Here is a 21,604-nt window from a genome sequence, read left to right as displayed (position 1 = left end):
TTATTGGTCACAACCTAACACGTGGATGGAACTAAGAGGTCTACAAACTAATTGTAAAAGCTGGATCGATCCTGCTACGAACGTATGGACAAGAGAAGATGGGAAGACGCGGTTAGCACAGAAATACATCCTTACTGATGATTCATTTTACCATAGTATTGTCTGTGAATATTCCAATAATTCGCGTTATTACTCATTAATTAGAGATTAATTATGAACTGTAATGAAGACAACGGTTGGTAATTGTGAGTAACTTAGGAACTCTTGAATTTTATCAATGAAAGACATGAAGTGATCGACTTTACCAGATGTGTTGTTCATGATGCTTCACAGTCTCAGATGGACATTTAACTCCGAATACGGAGATCTTTCATTAAACATCAATGTTTTCCAACCTACGGGAATGTTGAAAGTGTCTTTAGAAGATGGACAATCTCTGGTTATTAAATAGCAATTTACATCACTTATGACTACTTCATAGATAGTCTCAGAGCTACTAAGTAGCAGCTGTGAAGGTCTCTTTCAGCAAATAGTGCTCATATAGTAAGAACGTTAAACAAGGAGGGCATAGAGAAAATAATTTTTGAATTCGTAAAAGATAATTGAAAAAAGCATTTTTAACACTAGTTACGTAACTTGTACGTTCTGTCTGTAGGGAAGGTGAAACTGCTTCTTTTAAAGAGATGTAACATTAATCTATGTCTTAATACGAGGTACGAACTTCACTTATAGGTAATACCCCAGACATAGTTGAACACTGCATGTATCTGGTATCGTTCAGTGGTAATGAGTGTAAACCCGTTGTAAATGTGGTACATAAAAGTAAACCCGTTGTAAATGTGATATAAGATGCGTCATTATTTAATAGATGCACTTATTTCAGTGAAGATGAATTATTTATAAATGTAGTCAAGGTAATATCTAATGTATTCAGCTATTTCTGTTAAGATAAGCCAATTGTAAATGTAGTATAGGCTGTGTTAATATCTAATACATATTTATTTGATTTTGCAAAGATAAACCAATTGTAAATCCAGCAAAGATTATCCTAATAATTTCGTTTCCTTCTGTAAAGATAAACCAACTGCAAATGTAATAAAGATTATCTTAACAGTTTTGTTTCTTTCTTCAAACTGTATAATAAGCTGTTGTTTGTTTTGGGTTTCGCGCAAAGTTACAGGAGGGCTACCTGCGCTAGCCATCTCTAATTTAGCAGTGTAAGGCTAGATGGAAGGCATTAGTCATCGCCACCCACTGCCAACTCTTAGGCTGCTCTTTTACCAACGAATAATGGAAATTACAGTCTCATTATAACGCCTTTACGACTGAAAGGTCGACTTTCGGATTGCGAGTGAAGCGCAATCAACAAGCTGTTGATAGACATAGATAAATGTACATGTGTACTGATATAAAATCAAATACGTTAAGGAGACAATAGCAAACTGTTGATGATTTCTTAGCCAATGATATTTTTTTGTTATTAATCACAAAGTTGCACAAAGAACTATCTGTGTTGTGACTACCGCGAATATCGAACCCTGATTTTTAACTCCATAAGCCCCCAAATTTTCTGCTGAGTCTGAGCCACTGAGGGTCTTTAAACTACCAATGTGGCAGAAACAGTGATTATTTCTACTCATGCTCTGACTTTTGTGGAATAAACTATTTCTTCTGTAACTTCATCAAGTAGCATCACATCAGTTTGTTCATGTGTACTAAGAGTACACATTTCAGACTTGCAGTTTCTCACTTGTCTTTATCACGTAACTTAAGAAATTACTTGGAAGCACTTTATGCTAATATAATAATAGGTAAACAAACAATTATTTAACACGCATGAGGAAAAGCTTTATTTATGATGTAACACTTGGATGTTTTGACAGAACACTGGTCTGTCTTATTCAACAAAACGTTTTTATCATGCATATAAGTCGTTGTTAACGAAAAAACAGGACAAGCTAAATACCAATGTAAAGATGTGTAGCTAGTATAAAGTAGGAATATCCTTTACTTGACTTTAAAAGTGCTTAATGTTTTGTGTGTTTTTATGATATCTGAATATTAATGATTAAATCTGTTTGAAAGCTGAAAAATGTCATCTTTTTCAATAGAAGGTCTGAAAATTCTTCTGGAAACGTTTTATAAAGAAAAACGATCACAAAAGAGACAACCAAAACGTGAACGAAGATCTAACTGTTTATTATGAATACAAATTTTTTACTTATTATGCTGTTTGTAATCAAAATAATTCGTCTTACAAGAAATGGTGTTGTCAAAGTACGTAATCACATTACACAGTTTTTTTATTATAGTAATATTTTACAACGAAACAACATGTCGTAAGATGATGTGCTTTTTAAAAGTAATAACATATTTTTCTTGAAATAAAAATAAATAAATCACGAAACGTAGGAAACGTTTCACCGATTTAAGTTATTTTGTGGGAATTGTTCGGTATGTTAGTTTTGTTGAATTTCGCGCAAAGCTACACACGGGCTATATGCACTAGCTGTCCGTCATTTAGTAATGTAAGACTAAAGGGAAGGCATCTAGTCACCACCATCCACTGCCCACTATTGGGATATTCGTTTACTAACGAATAGTGGGATTGACTTTCGCTTTATAACGCCGCTTTATTGTTTTATTAATTCTATGGATTTTCTGTTTCAACGATGTATTTAATTACAGCAGTATATCATATCCACAGGTGAAAGATTATAGGGCAGCGCATTCTCACGTGATGCATTCTTCGTGAAACATGTGAAAATGTGTAAAAGATAAAGAAAACATTATAATTCTCTCATGGCCAAAGAACAAGCACGCTGGATGATAGGAATGGAACCCACAATCTCCAGATTGCAAGTCGAGTGCCCTGAACATGAGTCCACATCAGGCATAGTGGAAGTAAAAGCTGATAATGTAACTGTTAACTTGATAATTTGAGATTTTGCTGATACACAAATTGCTGAACCAATTAAATTCACAAAATGTTTTATATGTCAATTTATTCTGAAAGTCTATATTGTTACGTAATATTTTCCTCATGGAATGACCCCTTATATTTACATTAAAAATATAAAACGCTAAGTCATGTTGGAAAACTTGGATTTTGACAGAAAAAAGGAGAAGAAGAGAAAAATCTAGAAGTAATTATCTCAGTGGAATGACGTAACTAGGTCTCGTGAGGAAGTTTCGTCACTAATCCCTACGGTACTGCAAAACAGGGTCAAAGGAATGATGACAACACCAACAAAACAAACTACTGAGTCCTTCCGGAAAAATATTCAACCCAGCAAGCATGACACAGCAGCTTAGAATGCTCTGTTTATACGGTAATTAAAATTATAAACATAGATCTTGAAATAAAGAAACAGTTTAAGAGGAAATTTATAAACACAATCCGAGGCAAATTGTTTGTTTAGTTTGTTCAACATTTCTGCGCAACGCTGTTCAAGAAGCTATTTGCTAATATATATATATATATATACTTTTCCCTATTCCTGAGCATCTTCTTTTTTAAAACTCTTCTCAGGATGTTATACAGAAACATCAGTTTCTTGCGTAAGCCTATCCCTTTACTATATGTAAATGTGTTTTATATTTATTAACGGTGTTGTTCAGTTTAGGAGTCGTGTTAATGTACTACCAAAAGCATTTGAAAAAATACTGATAATTTTAGACGTTTAAGAGTGAAAGGGGGTAAAACATATATAACAATACTGTATCTGCTATATCCAATGCATACGAGACCTTTCGTGCAATACCAAGACTCATCAGCAAACTGGAATATGATAGACGCGGCAGTGGTATTGAGTTTAATAACCTTTTATTTCAGTCCTAGCATAGAGCTGCGTTCTTACTTTGACCAGAAGTATTCTAATGTAGGCAATTGTAGGGTTAACAATAGACAGGTGCAATTAAAAGGTATTTAATCCATGTAGAGGAAAAGGAACTGAAGAAATAAGTGTTAAGTAACGACAACAGACCAAATACACTGGATAGCTATGAGGTGTTAGAGACAGAGTCAAAATGTGGATCACCCACTAGAAGATATATTAAGAAGATAACGTTGAAGAAAATGTTCGGGAGGGGGAGATGAATGAGTTGTCTGCATGGATTTACAGACAAACCCAGCAAGTCTGCCAGGATAATGTTATTGTTAATGAAGCACTGGCGTTTGACGCAGTTTGTGGAAACGTGATGTGATTGAGAGTATACAGTCAGTCATATTGATTTTTGGTGGAAATAGGAAGACGAATTTGGAAAGTTATCTGAGAGCGTGACGTTCTAGAATCATGAGATGATCATAATACACAAGAAAAGCAGAAACTCGTGTAATGTGATTGAAGGTAAGACACGATCATAGAAGGATCTATAAGCAACAGAAGGCTATATGCGCTAACTATCCTTACTTTTGTTGTGAAAGATTAGATGGAAACCAACTAGTCCTAATCACCCACCACCAACTCTTGGGCTGCTCATTTACCAACGAATAGTGCGATTGACCATGCATTACAACATGTTTCAAAATAATTTGTAAAGACATTGGCCTTTTCCAAGGAGGAAATAGAAGCAACGTAATCCACAAGAACGGAATACTGGAGGCAATGAAGCGCGACAACAAACCATTAGATTTACAGTCCGAACAAGCTTATCCATGCCCGATCCCAGCTACTTTCTAGAAAATAAACCAACTCAGAAACATTATCAACGACATTTAGCCAAGAGCAGATGGTTCTTCTTAATGTTCTTGGTCATATTAAATAAGATCTGGAAATATTCAGCTTAATGCAAGAAACTCATAACCCTTTTATATTGTCCACTGGAGGAAAGTGCTTTAAAACCTGACACAGTGAATGTCGTGAAAGTTTCTCAAATGGCTTTATTGCTTCAGTTGCTACATCAAGTTAAGTTGAAAATATATCAACTAAATTTAACGTTGACTTCAAGATGCCTTGGTAGGTCATCTTAAAGCTGATATATTATAAATAAATCTCTCATCTTTATTGTTTGCGTAGATAGCTGTCCCTAATTTATCAGTGGAAGACTAGACGGAAAACAGCTAGTCATCACCACCTACCGCCAACTCTTGGGCTGCTCGTTTACCAACGAATAATGGGATTGACCATAATATTAAAACGTCCTCATGGCTGAAATGGTGGGTATGTTTGGTGTGACGAGGATTCGAACCCGTGACCCTCAGGTTACGAGTCGAGTGCCTTAAACACCTGACCATATCGGCCTCTCTCATCTTTATGGCAGTATAACTAAATTGTTACAATGCACCAAGACAGAGTCTAATGCTTCACCTTTTTTCTGTGTTTATTTCATGTTAAGTACAAAGCCAAACAAAGGGGTATCTGTGCTACGCTCGACAAGGTTTTAAGAGATATAAGCCTTCAGACTTGCCGCTGATCCGGCACCTTTTTTCAGTTATATTTTATGAAAATTATAATAGAAGAATAACTAAAATTATGTTATTCCATTTTCTAACATTCCATTGAAATTATAAGATGCAACTCCAACAAAATGTAAGGAACGCTAGAAAGTCGGTTTCCAAGTAGTGTAAAGAGACTACAGAACCTGCATCAAGACGGAACAAAGACACTAGTCATCCAGATCTGCTTGAATAGAAACTGATTCCAAGTAGAGTAAAGAGACTACAGAACCTGCATTAAGACGGAACAAAGACACTAGTCATCCAGATCTGCTTGAATAGAAACTGCTTCGCAGTAGAGTAAAGAGACTACAGAACCTGCATCAAGACGGAACAAAGACACTAGTCATCCAGATCTGCTTGAATAGAAACTGCTTCCAAGTAGAGTAAAGAGACTACAGAACCTGCATCAGGACGGAACAAAGACACTAGTCATCCAGATCTGCTTGAATAGAAACTGCTTCGAAGTAGAGTAAAGAGACTACAGAACCTGCATCAAGACGGAACAAAGACACTAGTCATCCAGATCTGCTTGAATAGAAACTGCTTCCAAGTAGAGTAAAGAGACTACAGAACCTGCATCAAGACGGAACAAAGACACTAGTCATCCAGATCTGCTTGAATAGAAACTGCTTCGAAGTAGAGTAAAGAGACTACAGAACCTGCATCAAGACGGAACAAAGATACTAGTCATCCAGATCTGCTTGAATAGAAACTGCTTCGAAGTAGAGTAAAGAGACTACAGAACCTGCATCAAGACGGAACAAAGACACTAGTCATCCAGATCTGCTTGAATAGAAACTGCTTCGAAGTAGAGTAAAGAGACTACAGAACCTGCATCAAGACGGAACAAAGATACTAGTCATCCAGATCTGCTTGAATAGAAACTGCTTCGAAGTAGAGTAAAGAGACTACAGAACCTGCATCAAGACGGAACAAAGACACTAGTCATCCAGATCTGCTTGAATAGAAACTGCTTCGAAGTAGAGTAAAGAGACTACAGAACCTGCATCAAGACGGAACAAAGATACTAGTCATCCAGATCTGCTTGAATAGAAACTGCTTCGAAGTAGAGTAAAGAGACTACAGAACCTGCATCAGGACGGAACAAAGACACTAGTCATCCAAATCTGCTTGAATAGAAACTGCTTCCAAGTAGAGTAAAGAGACTACAGAACCTGCATCAAGACGGAACAAAGACACTAGTCATCCAGATTTGCTTAAATAGAAACTGCAAAATATACAGACTTTGCAATGGCTTCCTTCTTAAAAGTGTGTTCAAAGAGAAAGAACTATTTTGAGATTACCAGAAACCATTAAAAGAATTAAAAGATATTTCAGTGATGTACATTTGAGTGTTTTCGTGTTGTATTGATGTAACATTGATCCGAATAAATAAATAAGCTTCTAGTTCATTCATGTGTTTTAAGTTTTAGTATTGTTTTTAATGCATGGTTTTAAACTAAAGTGCTTAATATTTAAAAGCTGAATCAATTTTTTCATCGTATATTTATACCTTTTACAGATAAAAGTAGTTGTTAACTACGTATATAAAGGCGAATACCTCAGTACTTACAACTGAAGTTCAAGTTGATTGAAGCACTGACTTCCCCTTGTTTATTTTTTGCTGTGACCTTGTAAGTCCCCGCATCTGTTTCAAGTACGTCATCCAATTCGAGCGTTATTTTGTATCTGCATGGTCCAACCTCCTGAATTTTGTTAATTGTCCGCAGGTCATTGTGAAGTTGTGTCGTTCCAAGGAACCACTTAACCTCTGGCCTAGGGTTGGAGAACAGCTGACATTCAAACACCAGCTTGTTCCCGTCATCCTCCTGGTGTAACTCTGGTTTCTGAATGAATGTTGGGGCCACTTCCTCTTGAAGCCCCATTTTATACCATGTATGAAGGAACCAACAACCACAACTTTGTAGCACTCTGATGAATCGACAAAGGCAAGACGGATGTTACAGTTTATGATTCGTTCTTTCTTTTTAAAGTGTTAATCTCTTGATGTTAAGATATGTCAAAAGCAATGGGGAAACTCAACCTGAAATACAGATAAATGTGCAGTTCTGACTAAATTTTAATTTTTTTCATTTACAGTTTTAAAGTACATATTTAATAATAGAATAAAATAATAAGAACACTGAGAAAACTGGAGTATTAAAAATTGAATATATTTATCAACTTTTGTCGAAACCATGTCAAACCTAGATTACAACAAATAAGTCAAGTTGTTAAAAAAGACAAATAAATTTGATATTTGTTATTTATTACAAAAGAATATATAATTCAGAAACAAGAAGATAAAAAAGTGAGGCAAGTTAATTGCATTTAAACACATGCAATGCTAAATATTACAAAGTGATAGCAAATTTAAAACAAAAACAAACAAACCAACATACAACACTTTGAAATCTGATTACAAAGAGTCAGTTATAAATAATAGATAGTTTAATAATAGCACTTATGTAAGAATATAAAACTGTTGGAAATGTTAAGTATTCACATATTATACAAAACCTAAATAAAATAAACAAGGTTAAGTATAACACTATTAAAAATCTAATGTTAAAGGTTACAATGTCATAGAAAACCTTAAAGAAAATTTAAGCAAATGTAACACTTAACAAATGAGTTGTGAGGTATTCAAAAATGAGAGACAATTTAAAGAAGATAAAATGCACATTTAAGGTTATTACAAAAAAAAACTCATCTTTTGTCACTTGTCACGTGATAAAGCCAATAAGAATATTGCAACTAAAGCAAAGACATTAGAATGTTGACAAAAGTGGACAGGATGAAAAATGTTGTTAAAACTGAAAACAATGAAGAACAACTTTTTGACTCGTAAAAATATCAAGATAATAACCTTTCGAGCACAATTACTATAATTTCAAGAATTAGGAATATGGTAAACCCCAACTCAAACCATTATACGTTAAGTCGTAAATCATGACCGATGGACAAAAACTGTTCTTTCTCTTTTCATTATATTCAAAATATATTACTTAGTATTACGCTAAAATGTTTATTTTATTTTTTGGACTATGTATAAGTAGACACAAGCAAAATACAATTTTTAAATAAAACCTAAACACACGCGCGCACACACATATATGAATTCTAGATTCCAAATATTTGTCCATCAACACAGCAGCCATTGATCAGCCTGATACGAAATGTAGGTTTATTAGGGATGACGATTTAATGTTAAGTGTTCTTTTGCAATCATATAAACAATTTTCTAGCACGTTTACATGTGCATTTAGAGGGTCAGTATAATATGATGAGAACTATTTTAAATTCTCCAATTATTTTAAGTTTTACTGGTCTTTCAAAAACAAAGACGTTAACTGTATTGTTTTTTAAAAGGCCCAGAAAACTGTTAGTCGTGATATTATAAACATGTTTGCAAACTGGAGATATAGCGAGTGCCTATACCCAGAGAGCGGATGTGTGCATTTCACAGCCTGCATTTATATGTCTTTATAATTCCTTATTCCTGGTGACACCAAGGTCTGGAACAACATGTAATAGAACACAGTTTTCGCAGTCTTGTATGCATCATCACGTTTCTCCGAGTTCGCCCCATCTGCTGTTGTCTTTGTCCAAACCATGCCTACGTGAAAAAGAAACAATCTTACGCCCAAAACGAGGAGTAGATAAATAAAAGAATTATAGTCATGAAAAATAAATAATAAATTTCCCATACCAAATGAAACATCAAATACAAATAGCACTTAGTTTTAATTTCTTTTACAAACTTTCAGTAATTGAAACGGTGTTGTTTGTTAACAATTAATAAACGAATTTAGTTCAAAGTAGACGTGAGAAAAAGGAAATGAAAATGACTTCTAGGTTAAGGTAGAAATAAAAAAGAAAATAGTTCTAGACCAAAGTCGATGTTAAGAAAAGGAAATGATTTCTAGGTTAAAAGAAATGTAAAAAAGAAATGGGTTATAGATCAAAGTAAAAGTTAAAAAAAAGGAAATGAGTTCTAGATTAAAGTAAATGTAAAAAAAAGGAAATAACTTTCCTTTGTATGGTAAATCTAGAAAAACAAATAATTTACTACAAACTAGATCGATTTTAAGTGGCAAAAAGAAACTGTCGCCGTGACAAATAGAACTTTCCTTCTGTGTAAAGTGAAACGGCAGAAGAGAATTGTTGTTAACGAAGTGTAAGGCTGTTTGTTTATTTTTGAAATTCGTGTAAGACTACATGAGGGCTATCTGCGCTAGCCGTTCCTAACTTAGCAGTGTAAGACTAGAGAAAACACAGCTAGTGATCACCACCCACCGCCAACTCTTGGGCTACTTTTTTACCACGAACTTCATTTTCAACTGCGAAGTTAATGTTAAAAAAATTACATTCAAATCTGAAAGAAAACTGTCAATATAATTTAAATCTTTAAACACCATGGAAAATATCATCACATAACAAATCTAGAAAACTGTGTTCTATCTGTGCTCTGCCTACCACGGGTATCGAAACCCGGTTTTTAGCGCTCTGCCACTGGTGGGCGTTATTTTAAGATAGTGACTTCAACACATGGTAAAAGGCTAATGGGATGGTTACGGTAATTATTCGGGTTAATTAATAGCCAAATTATTACAATTTAACGCTTTGACCAGCTCACTTGGCACATTCTATGTTCCAATTAAGCTGCGCAAATCGCCATTTTAAGTGTGTGCTATAAAAGTGCAGTTTTGAAAGACAGTGCTGTCTGTTTTGAACGGCGGTGCCACTTACTTTTTTCGCAAGACTGAGCAACACTAAGTTCTTCCATCTTGATCATAAATGTATTGGCTAAAACAGGCGAAATTCGATGCACCTTATTTAGACCTGGATTTGTTCGTAATTAACTCCTTTTAGTTGCTGAGCAATGGAAGAAAAATAATAACAAAAACATCTAAAGAGGATCCAGGACCAGGATAATTCTGATAATGTTCCAATGCAGATCTAATCGTTTCTTCAACCAGTACATGCGTTGGTGTTTCTTTTGTTGTTGTAGTTATTTTACACCAAAACTACCATTAGAAACTTAAGGATCAAAATCTTTTACATTTTTCACAAAAGCTTTTGAATTTTTTATAAGAAAAGAAACCTTTGTTACACAAGGGCAAATACCCCAGTCAAAAGTTTTCTATATTATAGTTTCAGATCTGTAAATAAAACTTTACTTTTCCCAGAAATTTAATTATACGTCGATTTGATTTGTTTTGAATTTCACGCAAAGCTACACGAGGGCTATTTGCGCTGGCCGTCCTTAATTTAGCAGTGTAAGACTAGAGGGAAGGCTAGTTCATCACCACGTTTTGTGTAAAACAGTTGGCTTTACTAAATTGTTGGGCAGTGTACTGAAATATTGAAAGTTGGCTTTTTAGGGTTGAATCTGATCGTTCTATAGCTTCAATCGGTAGTTCAGCCTTTCTTACCATAGTGTTTATTTTCTTGAAGATAGCTTCGTCAGTTAGAGAGGTTATGAAAGTAACCTTTTTCTATGTTATCCCTGGAAAATCGGTATATTTCCTCCTAGTTTACCTTTGTTTTTTCTTGTTGGAAGTGTGATGCTGATTTTTGCATGTCGTAATCCTTGAAGATTTTTCCATGTAAAAAGTGGATATTCGTTGCCCATGGAAAGTGATTTTAGTTAGGAGCGGGTATTGGTTATTTGTTTTCACCACAGTTGCGATCACTTTAATTCTCCAGTAATTGCACCTTTCTTGTAACTTTTGAAATTATTAGAGTTGATGTTAAGGAAGAGAGGTTTTGTTATCAGCTTATGAAACAAAGTAATTATCTGTCCTTAAGGTAACGTTAAAAAAATCTATGTTCCTCTTCTCATTCGAATGATTCAGGGTAAATGATATGTTGGGATCTATGGAATTTAAAACGTCTAAAAATTGGATTAAAGAAGGAAGACTATGATTTCATAGTTCAAAGACGTCATCAGTGTATCTAAGCCGGAAATCAGAGCCAGTGCTGCTATATTAATGCAATTTGTCGAGTACCGTTCTTTCAAAAATGTACATAAATATTACGGCATAAAGTACAGCGATTCTGACCCATAAAAACACTTCCGAGTTGGAGATATAGTTTGTTGTCAAAATGAAAATATCCTTTACGAAGAATGAAGTGTGAGATTTCTCTAACAGAGTCTCTTGTCAATCCATACATCCCCAAATTATTCGTGCGATTTGACATTAATTCACACATACTGCATTGATACAGGTATAGATAGATAAAGAGCTACAACGTCCAGTATTAGAAGTATTCTTGTGTTGGTCATTAAGTAAGATACATCCTTTAGTGGACATTGCAAATCTCGTGTATTATTTAAGTGTGATGAACGTTATTCAGTAACGGCACCAAAACTATATGCATAAGCCAAGAAAAACTTTCAGTGGCACTGCCATATTTTGATACTATGGTACTTAGTGGCATATCTGGTTTATATTTCTTTGGTAAAGCGTATAGTTCTGGGATGTAACCATTAGAAGGCTTAATTAAGTTCATCCCGAAGTTTCTGATAGAAGCTACTGGTTTTTGTCAGTTCGTAAGCAATGTCTTTAGCTTTCGTCTCAGTTTTTTTTTATTGAGTCACTTTTACGTATTTTAAATTTATTCTTGTCTTCAAGTGATCAAATATTTCATGTTCGTAAATGTTTTACTCATAACTACAAAACCTTTACATCTGTCCAATTCTTTGATGATTATGTTATATTTTCTATGTTTTATAAGGGCTAGATGCTCGATGATTATGTTATATTTTCTATGTTTTATAAGGGCTAGATGCTCGATGATTATGTTATATTCTCTATGTTTTATAAGGGCTAGATGCTCGATGATTATGTTATATTTTCTATGTTTTATAAGGGCTAGATGCTCGATGATTATGTTATATTTTCTATGTTTTATAAGGGCTAGATGCTCGATGATTATGTTATATTCTCTATGTTTTATAAGGGCTAGATGCTCGATGATTATGTTATATTTTCTATGTTTTATAAGGGCTAGATGCTCGATGATTATGTTATATTTTCTATGTTTTATAAGGGCTAGATGCTCGATGATTATGTTATATTTTCTATGTTTTATAAGGGCTAGATGCTCGATGATTATGTTATATTTTCTATGTTTTATAAGGGCTAGATGCTCGATGATTATGTTATATTCTCTATGTTTTATAAGGGCTAGATACTCGATGATTATGTTATATTCTCTATGTTTTATAAGGGCTAGATACTCGATGATTATGTTATATTTTCTATGTTTTATAAGGGCTAGATGCTCTTGAAGATATAAGTTCAGCTTGACTTGATGATTACAATGTATTTATATTCCGTTCCTGTTCATTTTCTTTACATCAGTGATCGATTTTTTGTTTCAAAATATTTCTTAGAATGGTCAGGTTGTCACTTGGTTTGTATCAAAATTGTGTTTACTGAGATGTTTGGAAACTGGATGATATGTTGCATCTGTATTTGAACAAACTTCAGAAATGGAATTAATGTCTGAATCAGTGTTATTAGTTTTAATGTTGTTTTTGTGATATTTTGCTGGATTTCAGTCGTTTCTCTGTATTCAAACAAATAGTTCCATCAAATAGAATAAAGCGTTTGTTAAAGCGAAGACAGTTTGTTTAAACGCATTTCTTTAGAAAATCGAGTTGTAACTGGGAAACCAGGTCTATTAACTTGTAGTTGAGATTGAGATGTCGTTTTGTACTTGTACTTTTTAAACTGTTGTTATGTTTTCTTGATTGTTATTAGCTCTTTTTAGCAAAAGTCTCAGATTTGGTGGTTTATTCGTCTTGAGTAACACTCTTTCGTTTCTTTACATGTGATGTCTGATTTAATGTTCATTAATCAAGTGTATACACTGGGGAACCTTTCTTGGGAGATATTTAATCAGGTGTATACACTGGGGAACCTTTCTTGGGAGATATTTAATCAAGTGTATACACTGGGGAACCTTTCTTGGGAGATATTTAATCAAGTGTATACACTGGGGAACCTTTCTTGGTAGATATTTAAAACTATTTGGTTTTGTTGGATTAGTCTTAGAAGTTTTTTGTTACTAAGTCTTTTATAATGGAAGAAAGAAATTCAATCTCCTTTTCTCTGATTTATGATTCACTTATAAAATATCTGGTAATCTGAAATATATCCCAATACTTTTAGAGACAGTCTTATAGCGATGACACTTAATCAGGAAACCAACATGGGTTTTTGTTCTTGTAGCTTTGAGAGTGTGAGTTAGGGTTAGCGAGGCTGTACTACAGAAGACGAGGTCTACAGTTTAAATCTCGTTATTTGATTTCTATTATATTATATTTAATGGTGTAATACCATTAATTATACTGTAACAGTTTGAATTGTTGTATGATTGTGTTCACAGCTTGCTACCTAATGAAACTTTTTTAATAAACATAGCGCATGGTGGACTGTAATATACAAAGTGAAGTTTTGTGTAAGTAATATGTATTACATATATATTCCGTAGAAGAAACGTTGAAGTCATCAAACAAAAACATACACAAGTATACTTAGTCTTCAGCATCTTATCATTCATTACATATTATTGTAAAGATAACATAGATCCACGTTCCAAGTACACTAAGCCTTAAAAACTTAGCACGCATCATAAGAATGTGTTGAATTCACAAAGGGCGTTTTGTATATATTTCACTTAAAGGCTTAGTATTTTATGTATATCTATCTATATATACGATGGCACCCCATATGTTTGTATTTCATATCGTTTATAATATTAAAAGCGTTATTAGAAGGTATAGCAAATAGTTTAACGTTAAAATATTAAGTTTATTTCTGCTGAAATGGGTCTTTTGAACAATAACAGTACACGTATATAAATATCCGCATTATGCAGAAACAACAATATTTAAATATTAGTTTTAAGCACAACAAGAACAAATAAAATCTCCTTTAGTTATTGTTATTTCTTCCGGTTTCGATATAAATTACTTTAGTTTACTAGAAATACCAATATTCGTAAACGAAAGCGACATACCTCTATCCCTCGCCATTCATTCTCAAACGTTTTAAAACTTTGTGAGCTCATTGTTTGCTCTGTTTTAAAAATCATGGAAATTTAAATGAACACACTTAGTGACAAGTTATACCATAAATTAAGTGACATTCATGTGTTCATCAACAAAATTATTACATATGTATGTATATACAGCATTATGTTATGAAGCTAGTTAAGACTAATTCAAAAATAAACTATAGAATGGCCAACCTTGGCAATCAAACATAACATTTCCAACCCTATTCACCTTATTGGATAAACTCTGGTATGACCAGAAGATTAGGTCGCTTGACTCGCAATCTGAGGATCGTGGTATTGAATCCCACTTCCATCAAAGATGCTCTTTCTTTGTGTGATGATCAATCCCACTGCTCGTTGGTATAAAAGTTGGCGGTAGGTGGTGATGACTAGCTGCCCTCTCTATAGTCTTTCGCTATTAAATTAGGAACGCCTATCGAAGATATCCCTCCTGTATCTTTACGCAAAACTTAAACACCAAAATAATTCGATAAAATCTCATAATACGGTAGATGATATGGAAGAACATTATTTAAGGCGGGGAAACTGGACATAAACTATACTTCAGAGGAAGAGACATCTAACACAGTATCAGTTTGAGACTTTATAATGTACAGGCCCGGTATGGCCAGGTGGGTTAAAGCGTTCGACTCATAATCTGAGGGTCGCGGGTTCGAATACCCGTCGCACCAAACATGCTCCCCCTTTCACTCCCCACTATTCGTTGGTAAAAGAGTATCCCAAGCGTTGGCGATGGGTGGTGATTATTAACTGCCTTTTCTCTAACTGTTAATTTAGGGATGGCTAACGCAGATAGCCCTCGTGTAGCTTTGCGCGAATCTCAAAAACAAACAAAACTTACAATGTTCAAGACGGTAAGTCTCTGCATGTGTAGAGTTATTCAAAATGACAAAACTTATCAGATCCTTTTGTGGCAGGTAAGACCCATTTTCTAATATTGTGTATGTAATTTAATACATTATGTAAATCAAAATTCCATTAATTTATAAAATTTACATACGTAGAATAGGTCTCTAGGTTTAGATCTCCCAGTCATATACACATATTACAAACTTCGTTTATCTTTGACGTCAGTAAGGTCGTAAGAAAAGCAAAAATCTCATGTATATATATATCCGCTTCAGTCTGTGTGGGCTGTCTCATAATATCTTTGTACAAATCAACATCTTAATTGTCTAAAATATACATGAGTGATAGACCAGAGATTCTTAATCCCAATCAGTATTTTGTTTGTTGACGCGTTTAAAAAAGCAAGAAAGACATGAATCCCAAATATTCCTGTCCTTAGGACTATCGCGAGGTAACATTCTGCAAACTCGTAATATAAAGGAAAAGCAGACCAAAATGTATGTCTTTTGCAACGTTTGATGACATCTTAAATTCTGAATGGATTCCAATAAAATACGTTTGGAAAATATTGAATAAAGGTTCATGCTCCTCCCCTTCAAGTTTAAAGACGATAGAACCAGAATTTTAAAAAAAAAAAAAAATTGGCAAACAACTATAATTTATGGAAAAATGAATAAAATACTTTGTTTGTTGTTTAAGCGCAAAACTACTCGTTTTGAGCGCTATACACTTTCAATCTTAGCCCTGAGACACTGAAGGGCACAGAGGGAACACAATATATCTCTTTCTTTAATAGAATAATAATAATAATAATTCAGTTTACTTCCTTTATTTATTTAGTGATTCCATTTCGTTTGTACAGCGTTAAAATATTTTAAATGGTTATGAGTTTTCTAAGAAAGGTTTAAACTTAAGTTTCATTAGTTGATAGATGCTGATTTCGACGGGTTCAATCCAATTATAGTCTTTACCCGAGAATTATCTAAATTTAATACGCAACAGGCAGGTGAAGTTGAATATTTTATAAAGAAATTCAACGTACCATTGAAGATGAAGAACTATTTAGTTTTCTTCTATTTTGTTATCAGTGAAGTTTAGAAAATTAGCTGTCAGATGCACTTCGTACGGTGGGTAGGACACTCAACTCGCAATCTGAGAGTCGCAGGTTTGAATCCCGTCAACAAAGATGCTCGCCCTTTCAAACGTGGAGGATTAAAATGTGAAGTTCAATCTCACTATTCGTTAGTAAAAGATAGCCCAAGAGTATGGAGCTGGTGGTGTTAACTAATTGCTGTTTATCTAGTATATTGCTTCAAAATTAGGAACGACTGTTGCAGTTAGCCCTCGAGTATCTTTGCAATAAATTCAAAACACAAATAAACAATTCCGGTTTATAAGAGGCTAATGTAATAAACATTGTTTTAAAGTCTAAATAATTAATTACTAGGTGTAATATAGAAACAAGATGCCAATCTGACTTAATAGTAAGTTTTCATCAATTAAGTTTCTATAAGGAAACCAGAAATTTAAAAACTACCAACCACCAACAAAATATCTACTTTCATAACGTTGTTTTTACCTCTGTTCATTTAAACTTTGTTTTTACGTCAGCTTATTGCTTACACGTGGTCTTCTTTAACACTCAATCACACAATTATTTATGCTTATTAATCTGTAAAGGATTAAATAACAAAAACATTCCCAGTTATAATACAGAATCGTTTACGTATTATATAAATACATACAATTGAGCAGCTGCTTCTTTGTAAATGTAGGGATCGTTCTCAAATTAAAGAACAAAACATTTGCCCTACATATGAAAGTCAAGGGCGTTAATCGAGGTTATAAAATGTCTTCATAACTTAGTTGGTAAATGGAGTTGAAAGAGAGGAATGGGATAACATTGACATAACTATTCTCCTAAAGAGAAGATTTCAGGAAACATCGTTAGAAGACTATTGTTAAGAAACAGAGGAAAGAGTAGAGCATGATCGCCGAGGAATGTACGTTCATAATGTGTCGAACCTGATCATTATCTCCAAATAAGTGTGGTTGACCTATCTATAATTTACCTAAAGACTTTAACCTGTGATGGGAAAATGTCAGCTATTATTATTCATACTTTAGGTCGATCACTGTAGTTGCTTCATGCTTTGTTGTGTGCAGAAACAATATGTATATGCACTGGTACTATTTAACAGTGAGTGTTTGAAAGCTACAAGAGTATAAATTATTACGCAATGTCTCAAATGGGTGACGGCCTGGAAACAATTATGAAATTAAAATAAAATTTACTTCTAAAAGCTCTCTAAAACAAGGCTTAAAGGGCTTTAAATATAAAATGAAATCATTTCTCTTTTTAGAAAGTTTAGTGGCACATTCAAGATTTATGGAATTTGAAAGGAAATAATACGTATAACAAATAATGAAGATCTTAACTGATATGAGTCTATAATTTCGTCACCTAATAAACTTATTAATTATAAATATTTACATGAATCTGATTTGATGAATTTGAGCAAGTATTCTAAGAGCTTTATGAAGTTATATAAAGTCATGACGAAAATAACTAACCACTGTATGAACAGCTTTGTTACGTAACCTGAGATGAGTGACGTCAGTGGCCCTTCTGTGTGACGTAATCAAATACACACTTGATTTGTATAATAATTTCTCTTCTGTCAGATCATTAGCCAGTAAAAGCCTACTACTGTCTTAAGCGTTCATTTCGGACTTGTATTCAAAGGTATTTTCTTTACTTCCCTGAAACTCTTATGTGTTTTGATTTTTTGCTTTTAATTTTATTTACAGAAACTAACTGCAGTTAAGAGAAAGAATGGGTTGTCCTATAAGATTAGAACAAAGGCTCGTGTTGTATTGTTACTAAACTTAAACAACGTTTGTTTTGTTTGTTTTGGAATTTCGCACAAAGCTTCTCGAGGGCTATCTGTGCTAGCCGTCCCTAATTTAGCAGTGTAAGACTAGAGAGAAGGCAGCTAAAAAACAACACTAGGCTGATTTATCTTTCTCTTTTGTGACTGAATTTTTGCTACCAACTGAATATCTTTGTTTGGCCTAATGTTAATTAATACTTTGTTCTTTTCAATTTTTTTTTACGAGGCTTTTCTCGTGTGAAGCAAGAATCTCACTGGATAGGAATAAGAAGTTAATAACAATTGGTTATTATTCTGAGTCCTCCGGCGGGACAGAGGTAAGTCTACGGACTTACAAAATAGAATTCGGGCTTTGATTATCCGCGGAGAATACAGTAGACATTCCAATGTTGTTTTGCTTTTCCGAACTGGAAATCTCACAGAATTTTCCTTCATTAAGAGAGCTCATTTCAGATATGAATTATCTACTCGAATTTTTGTTTAACAATTATGTTCAAAAATATGCGACTCTGAATGTGTTTTTAGAGCAAAGCCACATCGGGCTATCTGCTGAGCACACCGAGAGAAATCAAACCCATGATTATAGCGGTGTGAATTCGTAGAAGACGTACATCTGTACTAGCGGGAGGCATTCAAAAATATACAGTGGCAAAAGAAATTTGACCCAAATGTTTATTTGTTTTTTTTTTACTTTCACGCAAAGCTACACGAGGGCTATCCGCGCTAGCCGTCCCTAATTCAGCAGTGTAAGATTAGAGGGAAGGCAGTTAGTCATTACCACACACTGCCAACTCTTGGGCTACTCTTTTACCAACGAATAGTGGGATTGACCGTCACATTATAACGCTCCACGGCTTAGAGGGCGAGCATGTTTGGTGCGACGGAGATTCGAACCCGTGACCTTCAGATTAAGGGTCGAGTGCCTTAACCACCTGGCCATGCTGAGCCTGATCCAAATGAATCTCACCTGTCTTGAAGATTAATTATTTCAAACAATATCATGAATTTGTGGAACACGTGCCACCAAAGTAAATTATAAACAATAAAATATTTTCACACCTACAACAACCGAGTTTAAACCTTGAGAAATTTAAGTTAAATATTAAAAATAATTAAAAATATGACAAATTTCGGAAACTTTATTATAAGATTTGGTTTGTTTTGAATTTCGCGCAAAGCTACACGAAGTTCAAATCCCTACGCTATCAAACATGCTTACCCTTTCAACCGTTGGGTCGTTATAACATGCGGCTCAATCACACTATTAGCTGACAAAATAGTAGCCTAAGAGATGGAGGAGGGTGATGATAACTAGCTCCCTTCCCTCTAGTCTTTCACTGTTAAATTAGGAACAGCTAGCGCAGATAGCTCTTGTATAGCTTTGCGCAAAACTCCAACCAAACCAATATTTATGTTTTCCAAATAAATCCGCTCACTGGGTAATAGAGGTATGTCTGCGAACTTACAACTCTAGAAACCGGATATCGATTCCCGTGGTGGACAAAGCACAAATACCTCATCGTATAGCTTAGCTTCAAAGAAAATAGCAACAGTTAAACCCAAACTAATCAAATACCAATGAATACGATGAGTTAGAGATATTTAAAATATTTTAATTTTACTTTAAGATTTTTATATACGGCAAATTTAAAAATTCTGCATAAATTCAATTTGGGTAATTATTTAATTTAATTCTGTTTTATTAACATCAGAATGTTTCATACATAGAGCAAATGTTCTCCGTCATGAAGCGTTAACCTGTTCGATTCGAAAATTGAAACCTAATGATACCCTATTCTTTTAGAATGCTACAGTAATCTGTCAGACAAACATTAACTTCAAAGTTATTACAGTATAATATAATCGTCTTTTCTGTTATTCAGTGACAATACCGAATTTCTGATAAAAAAAAAACAATTTATTATTTTTTTCTATATAAATAACTATCTCATCATGATGTTTTCGGCAGCAAGTTTCATCCAGCATGCATAACCATAGGAGCAGTTTCTGTTTTTCTTGTAAACTTCATTAGTTTTATTTTCGCCACAAGATAATACGTATATAAATATTTAGAGATTCCCCGATTGATTGCCCCTGAAGAAGAAAGGTCAACCTATCGAAAGCGTTCGGGTTATAGAGGATTCTATTTCAGGTTTATCAAAATTTCTTAGACCTACGTGTTTTTAGCACGTCGTGAATATTTAGAGACATATATAGGTCGGAGAATAAAACAAGAGAAGGTATGAATAGATTTCCATTCCTCAACAAACATTATTTAAAATTCTCGCTACATTAATAAAAATTCGTATTGAGTCAATGCAAATACGTTGTTTTAAAGGAACACTTGTTATTATAATTATTTAAGTGAAAAAGCACATTATGCTAAAAAGTAATAGGTTGACAGACGACGATTTATAAGCATAAGAAAAAGTTTTATTGATGGTGGAACATGCTACAGCAAGAAGACAGAACATTGTCATCATCACAGAGCAATATTTTATCGAAACATGTTGAATGTTCCATCATCAATAACTGGTTTCCTTATCCTTGTTTGCCAAATCGTTGTTTGCCTTCCTAATATTATCATTATTTGTATACGAAATTTTGTTTTATTTGAGGATTATTATAAATAGGTGTTTTATATGGAATAATTTTTTGTAGTTGAGATTTTATGGAAGTTTTAAACTACAACAAAACTGGTAGAAAGAAAACCCCTTCACAATCTGTCAACTATATAGTCTCAGCTGGAAACAGGTGTCTTCTGCCAGTTGATAAAGTAACTAAAACAGAAGTGTTAAGATGGCGACTTTTTTTTCTTTTTTTTTTTTGTCTTTCATGACATCATTCAGCACTTTTGGACCTTCCTTAAATTATTTACATCTTCTTTCGTTTGGAGAGAATAAACAGAGCCGGTAAGATTACAACATCATGAAGAAAGCCAACACTAGCAACGAATATTTGTGGTTCGTGCGACGACGTGAACACCGTGTGATAGTGTCGTAATTATTTTTTCGCGCTTATTTCGGCTCACTGATTGATGAACGTTTTAAGTATTGTAGTTTAAAGTGTAGAACTGATTTAAAGCAACTGTAATGTATTTTTTATTTAAATTTTAAAAATCTACATTGAGACAAGGGCACATTTCATTTTGCAGAACCTTAACCAGTGTAACATAAATCAGCTAAATTAGACGTCAAATAGAAAGTGAAGCCTAACATCCTACCTGATATCACCTGCGAAATTTGACAGTCATAAACAAGGAAATCCCTGTGTTTGGAGCATACAGTTAGTAAAGACCACTAAATCGTTACCCCTAAAATAACCA

At 34.0% G+C, this 21,604-nt stretch overlaps 1 pseudogene across 1 annotated transcript in view; it reads right to left on the bottom strand.

Moving 5' to 3' along the window:
- The window catches only part of LOC143223440 (twitchin-like), a 255,270-nt pseudogene extending 233,666 nt beyond the window's left edge, over positions 1-21,604 (bottom strand). Inside the window, exons 1-3 of the transcript XR_013012917.1 lie at positions 21,503-21,604; positions 8,882-9,059; positions 7,014-7,484 (exon numbers count right to left, since the gene is read on the bottom strand). The product of XR_013012917.1 is annotated as a twitchin-like (transcript). The remainder of the gene's footprint in view (positions 1-7,013; positions 7,485-8,881; positions 9,060-21,502) is intronic.

The sequence above is a fragment of the Tachypleus tridentatus genome, chromosome 8 (genome assembly GCF_004210375.1).
Source record: "Tachypleus tridentatus isolate NWPU-2018 chromosome 8, ASM421037v1, whole genome shotgun sequence".
Classification (NCBI taxonomy): Eukaryota; Metazoa; Arthropoda; class Merostomata; order Xiphosura; family Limulidae; genus Tachypleus; species Tachypleus tridentatus.
Note: the sequence above shows the minus strand (reverse complement) of the source record. Positions and strands in the feature narration are given on the sequence as shown.